Genomic DNA, 16,734 nt, shown 5'->3' on the forward strand with positions numbered 1-16,734 from the left:
TAAACCATGATGGGAACATGGGGGGGATATTTAGGATAAACCATGATGGGAACATGGGGGGGGGTAGGTGTTCTGGGCTGCAGCTGGTGTACAGGGTGCGAATGTTGCATGGCCTTGACAGTGCGAAACACTTTACATTCTTCCTCTTTTTTTAACTTCTGAATATTGCAATCTACAGTTTGTACACACAAATCATTTGCAGGGAAAACTGGTCTATAAGAAGGGAATGTGTGTGCTGGCTGTTCACCCGTTTCGCCTGTTCCACCTGCTCGCTGAGGTCGTCCACAGCGTGAGCGTGCTTCGGCCTCATCTCCTGCAGCTGAGCCTCGCGGCTCCGCCATTCCTCCTCCATCGTCTTCCTGAACATTACCACTTCCTGTTCCCTTTTGACACTGTAGCAGAAAAATGCATGTTAACCCACAGAACACATAACGTCGGCCAGGTTTGAAAGCAAAGGAAGCGAAGCCCCCCCCCCAAAGAGGGGCCGTGGTGTTGTGCGTGTACCAGAGCTCCTGCTGAGTTGCGAGGGTGTCCTGGGAGTCCTCCAGCTCAGACCTCAGGGCTTCCAGCTCCTCTCCCAGCTCTCGCTTGGCCTTCTCGGCCTTGGTGCGGGTGGCTCGCTCATTCTCCAGGTCCTTCTGCAGCTCAGCAACCAGCCCCTCCGTCTCACGGATCTTCTTCATGGTGCTGTTCTTCTGAGCAGACTCCTCCTCCAGACTGGGTAACAACATCAAACAAGAATCATGACACGTTTGCCTGGGCCAATGTGCAGCAAGGTATTTGGGTGGGAATTTATCCATGGGGACTGGATTGGATCCTAAAAACCATTATATTATTTGTTATTATGTTGCCCACACATTCAGCCTTAATGATGTAGCTAAAAATCTGAAGATGCTTTAGAGGTGGACAGAAGCTGTGGCATTTTGATAAAAGAGAATCAGAAGAAGAGAAGAAAAAGAATAATTTCATTTCTTAAATGAGGACTTGATGAAAACTTACTCAGTGGAACATGAACAGCAAAATGAAATGATCATGTAAAAAAAAGGGGTTAATTTTGGTTGCTTTGGCCCAGTTTTGGCTTCACCCAGCCACAGGTGAAAGTGAGGAAGTGTCTGGAGAGACGGCATGTGCGGCAGGGCAGCCGGACGTTCCTCGTACCGTGTCAGCAGGGCCTGCATCTCGTCCTCCTTGGCAGCGAGCCGGGCCTTTTGCTCGGCGCACTCGGCCTGCACCACTGAGATCTGCTCCTGCAGGCTGGAGCGCTCAGCCTCCAGCTTCCGCTTTGCCTTCACCAAGTCCTGACAGAGCTTCTCCTCCTTCTTCAGTTGCACTGAATAGACATAAAAAAAACCAAACAAACCCATAGTTACACACACAAACCTGTTTTGTGGTATTATTAGGTACCACCTCTTAGAGACAGGGGTAGGCCAATTTCTAAATACTATCTTCCAAAGTTTAGTTCCAGGCTTAAACCAGTGAACAAGGCTATTCAAGTGTAACTACACCATCAAACATACCACCATGGTTCAATGTTAAAAAAGCAAATCTGCTCTCCGCAAACCTTCAAGCTCTGAAATCATGGACTCATGCTTATTCTTAAGTTTGGTGAGGTTCTTTGATTTTTCTTCCTCTTCGCTGAGGCTGGAGGTCAAGTCCGCTAGGCGCTCCTCAAGCTCCTGCTTCTCCTGAATGTGGAATGGTATACAAAGTTATGCTTAGTCTAGGACAAAAACGTAATTAGTCCAAGCTAAAAACGTTGTCGATTAACCTCAACAACAAATTAATGTTTGTCTTGAAAGACAAACCTTATGCAGCGTGTTGTTTTGGTCCTCCTTGACAAGGATATCACCCTCCAGTGTTTTAATCCTTCCATCAGCTGCAGCCTTCTCCAGCTGGAGCTTCTGCATGGACCCTTCCTGTTCTGCCAAACGTGCCTCTACGTCCTACAGGATAGAACGCGTCGTGAGCTCTCCAAAGAGCACGGTAAAGAGCTCAGAAGCTGTCTCAGCAGTGTAGCAAACCCAACCTTAATTACCAGAGTCTTTTACACTGCTCAACCTGTCAACATCAGCGACGGCACCATCACCATTCCATCAGTGCATATCTTTGACAAATGACATTATTTCCTGATCGCGTATCAGTTATCAATTATCAGCAATCATCGATCAATCTGCAGCTGCTGGTGCATTTTCTTCTTTTCCTGCTGGAGGTTCTGGCCATGCTCCTCCTCTTCCTCCAACCGCGCCTCCTTCTCACGCAGGACTTCCTCCAGTTCCTGCTTCTTGGCCCCCAGGTGTATCCTCATCTCCTCGGTCTCTGCATGCAGCTCCGCCTCCATCTGCAGCTTCTCCTGCAGCCGGTCCTGCACCTCCAGTAGCTGGCGGGAAGAAGCCCAAGCACTGATAATGAAATTCATTCTGGAACTAGGAATGATGTTTATGTGTCTGAATCAGCGGTCAAATCCTTGCAGAATTTAGTGCTGCACCCATCTCAAAAAACCTAAATCAATTTGACAGCCAACTTCCCTGTTAAGGTTGGAAAATTTCTCTAGTTCTCCAACTCCTTCTAAACGTTGCGCTTACATTCTTCCATTACTGGATACAAAGCAAATTGTGGCTTACACAAGTTAACATGCGTTATTTGCACAAGAGTAGGTGGCGATGCTGAAGATGACAAAAGGGGAGTGTGACACCCAGCCTGATTTAAAACAACTAGCTATGATTCTTAAAGAAGACACTAGTTGTGATCTGTTTCTGAGTCCAGGCTCAGAGGAGGACCTGGGGGTTTTCTCTGCTGATCCCACTCACCTAAAGCTCTGCTGTGGCTCTCCGCCAGAGGTCATACTACTGACAAACATGGATGAGCTACTATGGTATTAAAGGACAACATGATGATGATGATGTTGATGATGATGGTTTGACAGATGTTTTCACAGTACCTGTGCATGTTTCTGATTGATCTCCTTCAGCTCCGCTACAGCCTTCTGAGCCACATCTTTAGCCTTCTGAAGCTCCTCCTCCTTTTGACTCATTTTCTCTTCCTGTCGGGTCACTTGCAGCAGAGGTTTGACCTAACGCCGGATGGACGGCCTTCTCTGATGACAACGTGTCTTAAACGTCATTTGAAGTCTGATGGCTTGTAGAAGATGAAGTGTGACTTACTTTGGTCAAGAGCCTCCACCACTGCCAGTTCTTCAGTTTTAGGTAGGCGACACAGTTTCTCTGGATCACTTTCATGGCAATGAGCTGCTGCTGTGACGGATAGAAGAGATTTCAAGACCAAAAGTAGTTGGTTTTAAGGCATGTGATTTCTATGTTATTGCCAGAGTAGCGGATGCCTTCTCCAGCTGTAGCTTCTAAGATAATAGAATTACGTTTTGACTCAACAGAGGAGACTGAAAATAGCAAACAGCCTTGGGAATCTCTGTATTCTGTTTTCAGATCACAGTGAGTATTCTGTAGCCTTCTCAGATGGGTATGAAAGGAGTTCCTTCAAAAATATAAATATTGTTGGTTTGAAACGTGGGGCATTATTTTGCCCTTGCATGCCTGTTTGCATTTACCCTACACTCACTTTCTGGTGAGGAAGCCCTGCACCTTGGCCTGGAAGGCGATGATAATGACGGTGAGTTTGAGGTCTCGCTCTTCCTCCAGCTGGGCTAACACTCCCGTGCGGAGGAACATCTTGCTCTGACCGATGCGGTACAGGTTGGGGTCCAGATCCAGATGTTTGACCTGAAGAGCAAAGAGCAGAGATGCTGCAAAGGAAATTTCCCATCTCAGGCAATGGCCACTGCATTGGTGATCACAGACTGCAGAGATCCCTGCCTTCAGTGCTGCAGGTCTACCACCATGGGCCATTTAGTTCCAGCCCTACTCTACAACACCTGACCCAATTCATCTAGGTCTTCAACTAGGTGATCTAGGTAGCATCTGAATATCAGAGCCAAGTGTATTGAAGCTAAGGCATGTTGAGCTGCAGATCTCCACGACTGAAGCTGGGCACCCTTGATATAACATGTGCGTTGCAAAAAGGTTATGTCTGTTTTAACTTGCTGTACTGCATGAATAAAATGAGTTTAAATGGTTTATCTGCTATTTGCGGGATTCCACTCTTAAGTTAAGCTTCATCCCTGCGAAAATCAGACACAAGTGGATTGTGGTTTTTCAGTAGCCATGGCCTACCATGAGGGTGCATGCTTGTTTGCCGTCCATGAAGCCCTTGGGGATTGCGCTGGCAGCCAGGATCTCGTAGCTGGTGAGCAGAAGGAGAGCGTGTTTATGAAACCATGGTTATGAGGCTTTTTCAGGAGGCAGTGACCGCAGGCACGTTTCTGTGAAGGTGGCTGACCGTTGCCGGAACTCATGGAAGACGATGCGGTTGGGGAAACCCTGTCGGCAAATACGAATGCCCTCCAGTACGCCGTTACACCGCAGCTGTTCCAGAACCATGCGAGCGTCCAGCTTCCCTGACTGCTTACGCACACGCACACGCACACACACACACACACACACACACACCTGCTGACACCTGATGCTGCTCTTCAATGCTGTAGTCACTGACCTCTACATATTCAGAACCAGTGTCTCCTGACATGGACTAAGCTTAGTCTCGCCCAGAAACGGCAGTACCACTGGTCATTGGCGATCCTGTTTAGGTTAGGAATCTGGTGCTCAGGGTAGCTAGATTGTGCACTGTACTCTCAGGGCTGTATGATGAAGTGCAATTGGTGAAATTTGAACACACATTTTAGAAATGCCATTTTATGAAATTTAGGTAAGATAACCAAATAAGATGACTGCTTCACAGATGGCTCATAATCGTGCTCAGTACTGCGTAACCGCCATAGCGATATGTCAGAGAAGGGAGGGTTGGTGTGGCCTACCCTCTTTTCATGGTTTGGGATGATGCAGCGTATGAAGTTGGGTTGTGTGTTGTGGAGAGTGGTCATCAGTTTGCCCAGAGACTCCTTATACAGCTGCCCTTTTTTGACTTGGAGGCCGAGGGCATCGAGCTGTCAGACATCTTAGCCATGGTCTCCAGGCCCACCACATGATTCACTGCAGAAGCAGCGCCCATGCTTTGGTGTGAATAGCTCCCCCTTGTGGAGATTCTTTAGACATGCTAAACGTGTGAGTAAGTGAGTCCATGAGGGGCTATGCATCTTAAGAACAGGATTGCTTGGAGGGATCACTCATACACCACTCAGCAGAAAGGTTAGAGAGACATTAAGAGTTTTGCTTAAACATTAAGTGTTTAATTTTGTATTGTATATGTTTGGTGTTTAATCGAGAATTAAATTAAACTAGAATAATCAGTAATTAGAAGAATCTATAGCCAGTAAAAACTTCACCATCTTTCCAGAGTTCTTGCACAAATGGGTTGGTGGAATTGCTCAGCAGGGTGGTGACATTGTCGTTGAGTGGGTCCATGTTCTTTGTTAGCCAGGCATGGGCATTGTAATCCACCTAACCAACAATCCACATGTCATTTACTGGGACAGTGGTGACCTCTGAGGCACCACTACACAGAAGGGCGACAGATGTTTACCAACCTTCCCAGCATAGTGCTGCACAGTGAAGAAGGTCTTGTCCTTTGCGTTCTTTGGCTTGCAGAACTTGGAGTGGCTTGAGTGGTTGTTTGTGAGCTTCTCCACAAAAGAAACATCGGTGGCTTTGGGGAACCAGCACTCCTCATCCAGCAGGGCCAGGATACCAGGGGGGTTATTCTGTATGGGTAACATGGTAAGGGTTAGGTTTAGGGCCAGGATACCAGTAGGGTTATTTTATTTGGGTAACAGGGTAAGGGTTAGGGTTAGGGCCAGGATACCAGGAGGGTTATTCTATATGGGTAACAGGGTAAGGGTTAGGGTTAGGGCCAGGATACCAGGAGGGTTATTCTATTTGGGTAACACGGTAAGGGTTAGTGTTAGGGCCAGGATACCAGGAGGGTTATTCTATTTGGGTAACACGGTAAGGGTTAGGGTTAGGGCCAGGATACCAGGAGGGTTATTCTATTTGGGTAACAGGGTATGGATTAGGGTTAGGGCCAGGATACCAGGAGGGTTATTCTATATGGGTAACAGGGTAAGGGTTAGGGTTAGGGCCAGGATACCAGGAGGGTTATTCTATTTGGGTAACAGGGTATGGATTAGGGTTAGGGACAGGATACCAGGAGGGTTATTTTATATGGGTAACAGGGTAAGGGTTAGGTTTATGTTTAGAGCCTAGATACCAGGAGTGTTATTCTGTATGCATAACAGGGTAAGGGTTAGGGTTAGGGCCAGGATACCAGAAGGGTTATTCTATATGGGTAACAGGATAAGGGTTAGGTTTAGGGTTAGGTTCAGGATACCAGGAGGGTTATTCTACAAGTACATTTAACCACATTCACACTTTTCAATAATTATTTAATGTGGTGTATAGTGGTTTAAAGTAGTTTTGCAAACAGTATACATCAAACACAAACTCAGAATTGTCTCCAGTCCTTTTTACTGTTTAACAGTCGTCTCAGTATTGTCCAATGTCTGTCTGTTGCTTGCCATGCTTCTCAGTTGTAGATTACTCTTTAAATACAGTCTCATCTAAAACATGTCTCATCTAATACCACACCTCTGTTTCATTTCTGTTGTAAACACATGCACAGTAATAAAGTGTTGCTTAACTTTGAGCCCACTGTTAATTAGTGCTGGGTACTGGGAGCTAGTTACACAATACAACACATTGTTTGAGACAGATATGCCTGTCCTATAGCTTTATATATATGCTATCCATTCAATAGCCTGTTGCAATCATAGCTGTACAATAACTCATCATCATGGCGATGTCCTGGTGCGAGGGTGGGTCATTTGGCAGCATTGGCGTACCGGCCTGTCAATCAGCTCGATGCAGGGCTGCAGGTCCAGGCCAAAGTCGATGAAGCTCCACTCAATGCCCTCACGCTGGTACTCCTCCTGCTCCAGCACGAACATGGTGTGATTGAACAGCTGCTGCAGCTTCTCGTTGGTGTAATTGATACACAGCTACCCAAACGAGTTGTCCTGGAGATGACGGTCAGAGGTCAAGCCACTGCGCTCTCTGCTTTATTTCATATCAAATGCAGCATTTGTATCTTGCCATTTTTATCTATTTATTCCTCTACGTTGTTTATGTATTTTGTATTCTTTGTAGTAACACTAAATGCTCTCTGTCTTCACCTCGAAAATCTCAAAGCCCGCAATGTCTAAGATGCCTATGAAAGAAACTCCTTGGCGCATGGTCTTGTCCAGAGTCTTGTTGACATGGGCCAGGACCCAGCGAAACAGGCGGTCATACATGGCTTTGGCGAGGGCCTCAATGGCAAAGCCAGAGTGGGTAGCAGAGACACCAGCAGACCGCATTTGATTACACACCCCTTTTGTCATCTATGCAGTCTGAATGGCAGTTGTTACTTTGGTAAAAAGAAGAAGGATACGGCGACATTATAACAGAGTTGACTGGGAATCCCCCCAACCCCTGGGATCAAAAAGAGCTATCGATCTATACCAGAACAGCCCTGAATCTTTCCTAAATGTTCATTATACATGCACGCACTTCAGGACGTGTGCTTGTTTCTGCGTGTGTGACGGTACCTGCTCTTTGGTCTGAGCCTTCTGCACCATTTCCCGGCCCACCTTTATGCGAGGTGTGAGGATGGCTTTCTTGAAGTCGGTTAGGTTGATGGCCTGCAGGTGACACACTTTCTGGGCAGCTGGGAGAGAGAGTTTTTTCACTCTTCAGGTTTGTGCATTCCCGATTGGGCGTACATTGTTTTACATATGGCAGATGTGAAATTTAAGCTCAGATAGATAGGTATAAGTATGACAATTCAGGTGGCATGATTGTAGTGACCTGTGGCATGACTGTAGTGTGCTAGGTTATGCCTGGTGTTATTGTATTGAGCTAGGTTACCTGTGGTGTTACCGTAGTGTGCTATGTTACCATGACGTTACCATAGTTTGCTAGGTTACCTGTGGTGTTACTGTAGTGTGCTAGGTTACCTGTGGTGTTACCGTAGTGTGCTAGGTTACCTGTGGCGTTAAAGTAGTGTGCTAGGTTACCTGTGGCATTACCGTGGTGTGCTGGGTTACCTGTGGCGTTACCATGGTGTGCTAGGTTACCTGTGGTATCCAGCATACTGGCCTGCTCCTGGTTCTTCTCCTTTTTGAACTCTATGTTTCCCAGCTGTAGTACAGTGGAGCACACTTTCAGCATCCCTGAAGGGAGAAAGATTCCACATGTCAGACTGTGTTAAGAAAGTGTTGGCTAAAGTATCTCAGTAGGGCTTTTTTATGAGCGAGGAAAACCCACACCTGAGGGAAAAAGGGTTCCACAGAACCATATAAACTTGATCACTCAAGGAAGCACTTTAGTTTAGAACTACATCACCACTTTCTAGACAAAAACTGAATAGCGCTCAGGTCCTCACCTATTCTCTCATCTTCGCTGAAGCCCAGGACCTCCATGGCCTCGAGAGTCTCGTTAAACAACTCGTGGTCTTGCTGACCCTGAACCTTCAAGTGTCCTGCTACCAGGAAACGGTAATTACTGAACTCCTCCAGCACCAGTTCCTCTGGGAAAACAATAGGAGTTAACATATAACATATAACATATAGCATATAACTTTACGGTTAACACATATAATTATAATATACTACTTATACAACAAGAATAACTGGGGTGTGTGTGTGTGTGTGTGTGTGTAATGTACTATAGTAAATGGTGCAGATATATACTGCTCCAGAAAAAAATAAGAGATCACTTTGGAGATCACTCCAGTTTTTTCTTAAATCAGCATCTCCACGTGTACAGCAGCCATTCCATTCAAGTGCTTGTTGAATTCATTTACAGACACACCTCATTCTAATGAGATGCTGAATAGGTGATCAACTTAGGTGATAGGTGATCAACAAAATCCTATTCTAATGAGCAACAGTATAAGAACTGCTGCTGTCTTCACTATTCTCTTGTTATAGAACCAGCTGGATGGGAAAAACAGTACTAGGACTACCCAAAAAGTAAGTGTAGTCCAAATATAGCTACAGGTCATGCCAAAAGAGTTAAAAAGAAAGGCTCTTAATGAGGAAAAGAAGGGTTCCGTTGTAGCTTGACTGGCAGAGGAATACAGTGAGCGTCAGGTTGCTTCTATCTTGAAAATTTCAAATCTGTGGTTCATAAGAACAAGGTCAAGCAGCAAACACATGGGACAACAACAGCTACATACTTGTAGAGGTTGAAAACGACTCTTTACCGACCGTGATGATCCACCTCATTCAAATGTCACTTAACAACCGTAAGATGACGTCAAGTGATCTACAAAAAGAATGGCATGCAGCTGGGGTGAATTACACAGCGAGGACGGTTTAAAACAGGCTTCTGGAGGCAGGGCTGAAGTCGTACAAAAAGCCCTTCATCAATGAGAAGCAAAGAAGAGCCAGACTGAAGTTTGCAAAAGGCCATAAGGATTGGACTGTAGAAGACTGGAGTAAGGTCATCTTCTCTGATGAGTGCAATTTTCAGCTTTGTCCAACACCTGGTCATGTAATGGTTAGATGGAGACCAGCAGAGGCCTACAAGCCAGAGTGTCTCACACCCACTGTGAAATTTGGTGCAGGATTGGTGATGATGGGTGGGGTGATGATTGGTGGGGTGTTTCAGCAAGGCTGGAATCGGGCAAATTTGTCTTTGTAAAGGACACATGAATCAAGCTACTTACAAAACTGCTGGAGGAAAACTTGCTTCCTTCTGCTCTGACAATGTTCCCCAACTCGGATGATTGTTTCTTTCAACATGACAATGCTCCATGTCACAGCCACGTCAATAAAAGTGTGGATGAGGGACCACCAGATCAAGACCCTATCAAGGCCAGCCCAATCTCCAGACATGAACCCCACTGAAAACCTCTGGAATTTGATCAAGAGGAAGATGGATGGTCGCAAGCCATCAAACAAAGCTGAGCTCCTGGAATTTCTGTGCCAGGAGTGGCGTAAAGTTACCCAACAGCAATGTGAAAGACTGGTGGAAAGCATGCCAAGACACATGAAAGCTGTGATTAAAAATGCTTTATTTGTGGTCTGAAATTTCTGTAACTATTTTGTTATTTTGACCATTAGTCATTTTCATAAATAAACATGCTTTGGAATTTGGAAGAAATGTTGCCAGTAGTTTATAGAATGAAACAAATTTGCACAGTCTGGTCAAACACATACCCATCAATTGTAAAACTAGAGAAACTGATCATTTTGTAGTGGTCTCTTATTTTTTTCTGGAGCTGTGTGTGTGTGTGTGTGTGTGTGTGTGTGTGTGTGTGTGTGTGTGTGTGTGTGTGTGTGTATTACAATTCTGAATATCTCTCTCTCTTTCTATCTCTCTCTCTATATATAATGTATGTATATAGCATTTCATACACTCAACTGTAGGTCATTACCATGCATTTTGTCCTTTGCTCCAGCTAACATTTGGTAGAAGATATGGAAGGACCTCTCGACCTTGGCCTGGCGAACACACCTGGACTTCTCCAGTAGGTCTGAGACAGGGGGGTTAAGGGCGAAGGTCATGTGACAGGGAAGTGGGAGTGCTAATCAAAATGCTTTGGGTTTGGACCTGTTTGGAAACTGAGCCAAGAATCAGTATTATGAAATAGACAGCTTCTGATGGTCTCCTTAGGATACAGGTTTCAATATTGACACCAACCAGCCATGTCAAAGTTTATCTTAATGAATTTGCCCTGTGGGAAGAGCAGACAGACTGACTTGTATATGCGTAGTGAAAGACTAAACATGACGTTTAACTCAGAGATCTGTGTCCACTTACAAATCGTGAAGAATTATCATTTTTGATGGTTTTTTCGTTTCCAAAAGCTTCCAGAATGGGATTTGTCTGCAGTAGCTTCTTCTCTAGCTCCCCCTAGTGGTCCAGGAAAAGAACATCAGCCATTCTAAAGCTCACTTTCACCATGACAACAATCTACTGTCATATTTTAGGCAACCTAACTGTAAACACAAATTAAATAAAGCATGGCAAATAATGACAACATTAGCACTGTTTTGTGAGCATTATGGTCATTCTCAGGGTTTGGCATATATGTAGCGCTCTCAGTCTGAGGCTCGGTCATACCATCTAAGGTCCTTTGTCATCATTACAGGGTAACGCAGGACTGTGGATCTGCTGAAACACTGCGGTGTAAGACTCACATACTCCCGCAGGCCAGCTGTATGCAGGCAGTGATGCTGCAGTCTCTGAGTGAGTACGTGTCACGCGCAGTACTCACAAAGCTTTCAGAGTTCCAACCAGTTTTCAGGACAGATTTTGGCCATGCAGCCATTCTCAAACCTGCTGCCCCCGAGCTCCCGCACCGAGACACAAAGGGAGTCTACATTTACCGCACCCACACTGAGAGACACACGCTGAAACACACACCTAACCTGCATTGACTGCACCCACAGTGTGCAAGCAGAGAGCTGTCAAAGCATTCCTGGCACTGTAACTGTAATGTCTGTCTGCTATTACGGACTTGCTTTGGTTACATTACTGTAGATTGGCATGTTCATAACCATAAACGTCCAGTTAGGCTCTAGCTAGCCTCCCAGGAAAGCAAACCAAAACACTGTGTAGTGGTAAGATGAAAACACTGTGCAGAGTAGTTGCAGTGTGCAGTGTGTTCAACATGTACCACACTCTACCTTGTTAAGTGCTGAGGCTGGATCCTGTCACAAAAAGAAATGCATGTTTCATAGTTGTGGGCTAACTTTAAAACAGTGTGGACTAATGGCATATAAAGTCTTGAATATTGATGCATAGGCCAGTTTGCATATGATATTACGATTGTAGGAGTGAATAACTTGAAGGTTACACTGGCAGTTCCCCAGTCCTGTTTCTAGGAGCCTTTAACACCCCATTAGAGGCAGAACCACGCATGGGATGCAACACTCACTGAGCCTGCTTCCGTTTTGCTTTTGTGCGATGAAGCCACCACGGCCAGGTACTGGATGACTTTCTTGGTGTTCTCGGTCTTCCCGGCTCCAGACTCCCCGCTGAGGCACGAAGCCCCAGTCAGCCGGCACGAGGAAGACCCATGAGGAAGAGCCGTGAGGACCTGGCTGAGCGCGCTCACTGCTCAGAACCAACTGGGTTGACCCCAGATCAGCTCAATTTGCATGAGCTCTGTGACAGACTTTATTTAAAACTCGATGTAAACCTTAAAGCATGTACCTAAAGCATTCTGAAGGAGAGATGCAGTTTATGACTTGTATGGTGTTTGAGTATTCAAACTGAATATTTGCTGAGCATAGGCAATGCAACCCACTTTTGCAAATGAAGCTGATGGAATATTTTTTGATCTTCAAGAGACAAAGTAGTTTTATGTCCCTTTAAAATGGTACATGTGCACGTGCGTGTGTATCATTACTCACGTGCAAAGGACAGACTGGTCCTCACGTTCTGTGGAAAAACAGAGAGGCAGAGGGTGACGTGTGTCATGGTCATCACTGGAAGTGCACTGAGAAACTGAGCCGGATAACCGGACATTCTTGAGTCTTGAGTCTCTGGGAACCGGAGCCTCAGAAACCTCACATATGCCAGATTCAGCTAACAGAATTCACAGAATATGATTTTTAAAAATGCATTTCTCATGTTAAAATAGATCATAAATGTGTCAGAAATGTTAAGTTTTGATCTTTATTTATTTATTGATAAAATGAACCTGACATGGTCTGTTGTGCTGTTAAACTTGCCAAACGTCTCCTCCACTCTTTGTATTTAGTATCACATGGTCACTGAAGCCAGACCACATTAATGTCTCTCTCAGCAAGAAGTGGTTCTCACCCTGCATCATGGGGCGGCACCTCATGGCGTTTCTTTCCTTTGTACATCTCAATGACCTGCTCCAAGTAGATGGGGAGCATTTTGTATGGGTTGACCACCACGCAGAACAGGCCTGAGTAGGTCTGAAGAGAAAGACTCGTGTTCATGAAAACATGGCAGAGAATGGTATCAGAAAGTGGGGGTCTTATTCATTTTAAATGGTAAAATGCATGGCCTTGAACATAATCAGTGCTTATGCCATATTTATATCAATTCTTCTCAGTTGGTACATTTTAAGGTTTTAACTAAAATGTACAAATATTGTAACCTCATGAGGGATTTTTAATAAGATGATGAGGTGTCAGGTTTGCTGGGAGCAGGGAAACCACTAAGTTGCAGTGCAGGGCAACTGTAGGACCAGGACTATTAACACCACAGGACCAGGACTTTGTAACACTGCAGGACCAGGACTTTGTAACACCACAAGTCTAAGACTTGCTAACACCACAGGACCAGGACTGAGTAGTACTGCAAGACTTGAACTTGGTAACACCACAGGACCAGGATTGGGTGACATCACAGGACCAGGGCTGGGTTACACTTCAGGACCAGGACTGGGACTGGGAAAAACGACTATTTTACTCAACATTCATAAACTCACATATATGAGTCCTGAGAAGTATCTCTCCCTGAGATTGTTGAGCACAGAGGCCTGATTCAGACAGGTCAGTTCTGCCATGTCCTCTGCTTTGCTGAACTTGGGGGGGTTCATCTTCTGGATGTCATCCTTGTGGACGGTTACCTTGGAGCCATTGTCCAGCTCAACCAGGATCTCGTCAGCTTTTTCCTCCTTGATGCTGGCAGGCTGAAACCCATCTTTCTCTGACGGGACCCACACCATCCTTTTAGCGGACCAGTCTGCCGGAGCCACGCTGCTGTATTTGAAGTCGTTGTTTACGAGGAGGACCGTGTTGCTGTTGCCAGGGTCTGGTTTCTTGGACATCTTGACCTAGCTCAGGGTTGCGATTTATTCACAAGAACTTATTGTAAATATGGAATAATTTTCAAAAAGAATTAAAACTAATATACATTTATATCCATTGAAAAATTGTGCGTGTTTCATAAATAATGTGGTTGTCTTGAGAGACCTTTGAGTTTAATTAGCTGTTTTGTATATCAAGTTCCATATTCCATATTTTATGTTGTATATGTTGTATTTTAATAGGTTGTGAGTCTGCATATATACTGTCCTCTACAGGTCTCTATTGTAAGAGAGAGTACATTACATTTACACAAAGAAACTTACAATTATGACAAATGAGTACAACTTTAGCAATTGAGGGTTAAGGGTCTTGCTCGGGGGCCCAACAGTGGCAACTTGGCAGTTGAACAAGCAACCTTCCAATTTCAAGTCAAGTACCTTAACCACTGAGCTACCACTGCTGGGTAGCTACCACAATAGGGCTCCCCAATAAAAGAAAGGATATATACCTATTGAAGATATCTGAACTCTGTACATTGGGCAAGAGATACATACAACCCACACTGATGTTGTAGAGCTGTTGAAATGTGATGATCTGACTGTATCTCTTACAAAGAATACCAGCTCTGACATGATGGATAAGGCTGGAAAACTGCTCATGCTGTTCACTTCATTTGCATCACTACTGCATGCGAGATTTGACATATTTGGTTGAACAATTAGAGCAGAGAAGGTAACACCTTTCATGAATGAAACTGTCATATGTCCTCAGAGACAGCATGACACCAGTTTTAGCATTTTTGTTTAGCTACTACATTGTCTTCTCTGTTGATAAAACATATGCATAAACAACATTTAAATATTAGATATTAGACATATTAAATATTAGACCTTTAAATATTAGAAACTTTCCCATATTGATTCTTTTATGTAAGGTAGCAAAAATATGAAGGTTACAGGCATAACTACCATGGTTTGTTATTATTTTCCATTAAATAGTTGTGATATATACTATATAGTGTGGAAAAGCAACTGCTCCACAATGCAAAACTAAATAACTTAACAACTAACCAAATCTACCCTTCTGTTCAAAATAGATTTGTTACAGAATCTTTTAAGAGTATTATTTGAAATATGATATGAGAATGCAAAATCTCAGGCAATAAAGATAATATTCTTACATGGGCTAAAAATAAATAAATAAATAAATAGAATTATATATATATATATATATATATATATATATATATATATATATATATATATATATATATATATATATATATATATATAATATATTATATATATATAATTTTATGGGATGAATATATATATATATATTCATCCCATTCCATCTTTTATTAAAAAATATACATTTTTTTTTATCCCATCTAAGAATATTATCTTTATTTCCTACGATGTTGCATTCTCATATCATATTTCAAATAATAAATAATACTCTTAAAAGGTTCTGTAACTTTTTAAAAATATATTTTTCAATAAAAGATGGAATGGGATGCAAAAAATTCTCTCTCTCTCTCTCTCTCTCTCTCTCTCTCTCTCTCTCTCTCTCTCTCTCTCTCTCTCTCTCTCTCTCTATATATATATATATATATATATATATATATATATATATATATGTATGTGTTTGTGTGTGTGTGTGTTCCACATACCTGGGTAATCTCTCCTCTTGGTTCTGGGATGTCCCCCGACTGCTTTTCTTAGTACAATATTTCACAGGTTAACTTAATTTATTTAAGAGGATCAGTTTAAATATATCCATTGCTGTTATGGGTGGAGTTAGTCTCATAGTCTCCACCCAACAGCAAATCATCACAATACACCCCTTCATCTGAATTTGCATATGTAAATCATACCTTGGTCTGCCTTACTGGTGTCATCAAATGTGGAAAGAATATTTTAATGCAGTTTTTTGTTCAAGTAAATTCAGCTGCAACAACAAATCATGTAATAATATCCTATAGTTGCTCTATTTAAGTGTAGAGAACATACTGACAGTTAGATAAAATAAGCAAGAATAAAGATATAGCTTGTTTCTGATGTCCTAGAGATTAAGAAACCCCAGGGATTATGATGTCCTAGAGATTGACACCCCAGGAATTACGATGTCCTAGAGATTGACACCCCAAGGATTACGATGTCCTAGAGATTAAGTTAAATGAAATTCCTCCTGTTCTGTCCCCTGTATAGATTGTGTAATCCTAATCACTGTGGCTATGAAGAGAATGTGATTATTGAGGAATGAAAATAAAAAATATAAGCCTATAGAAAGAAACTGGGACAAAACTTAAGGCTGATGTTCCAGAGTAGATATTTAGCTAACACTTTTATCCAAAGCAACTTTTGTAAAGTACAACTTGAGGGTCTTGCTCAGGGGCCCAGCAGTGGCAACTTGGCAGTGGTGGGGCTTGAACCAGCAACCTTCTGATTACAAATGAGCTAGCACTGCCCTTCACTACACATCTTGGTATGACACATAAAAGGTTTACTGCAAAAACACCTTCTCTGATGTTCAGGCAAATTGTAAATATTATAAATTTTAATACCAAATATAAAGCCAAATGCCACAACTAGATGCCACTTGCTGTGGGTGGCACCTCTGCACAGAGATAACCACTCCTGTCAGTTAGGTTGCCCATAAAAGGATAAAAAGCTTAACAGCTATTTGACTTTATTGCCACTGGACTGCTTTGGCTAAACTAATTTACAGTTCAGAGGGACTCTCTGATAGGCTGTGGTACATCAGGGTCTTTGCCTTTTGGTTTGCCAAATATTAATGTTAAATACTTTTTGTGCTGCAGAAACAAAAATGTTTTCTTGCTGATATAAGGTTTTGGGCTGGAGTGTATTGTTGAGTTGGATAAGTGTTACATTAAAGGCCTAATTGTGAATCATTTAACTGGGTAGGTTAAA

General features: G+C 43.3%; 1 long non-coding RNA gene across 2 annotated transcripts; it reads left to right on the forward strand.

Annotated features, from left to right (window-relative positions):
* Positions 1-109: 109 nt before the first annotated feature.
* LOC113580881 (uncharacterized) lies at positions 110-13,878 on the forward strand. Of its 2 annotated transcripts, none has more exons than XR_014122923.1 (3): positions 110-8,557; positions 10,468-11,258; positions 11,985-13,878. It is a non-coding gene; the product is annotated as an uncharacterized LOC113580881 (long non-coding RNA). The 2 variants fall into 2 exon arrangements; XR_014122922.1 differs by having other exon boundaries at positions 10,468-10,536; positions 11,161-13,878.
* The last annotated feature ends 2,856 nt before the right edge of the window (positions 13,879-16,734 follow it).

Source organism: Electrophorus electricus, chromosome 3 (assembly GCF_041902795.1).
Source record: "Electrophorus electricus isolate QZ-2024a chromosome 3, ASM4190279v1, whole genome shotgun sequence".
In the NCBI taxonomy this organism is placed as follows: Eukaryota; Metazoa; Chordata; class Actinopteri; order Gymnotiformes; family Gymnotidae; genus Electrophorus; species Electrophorus electricus.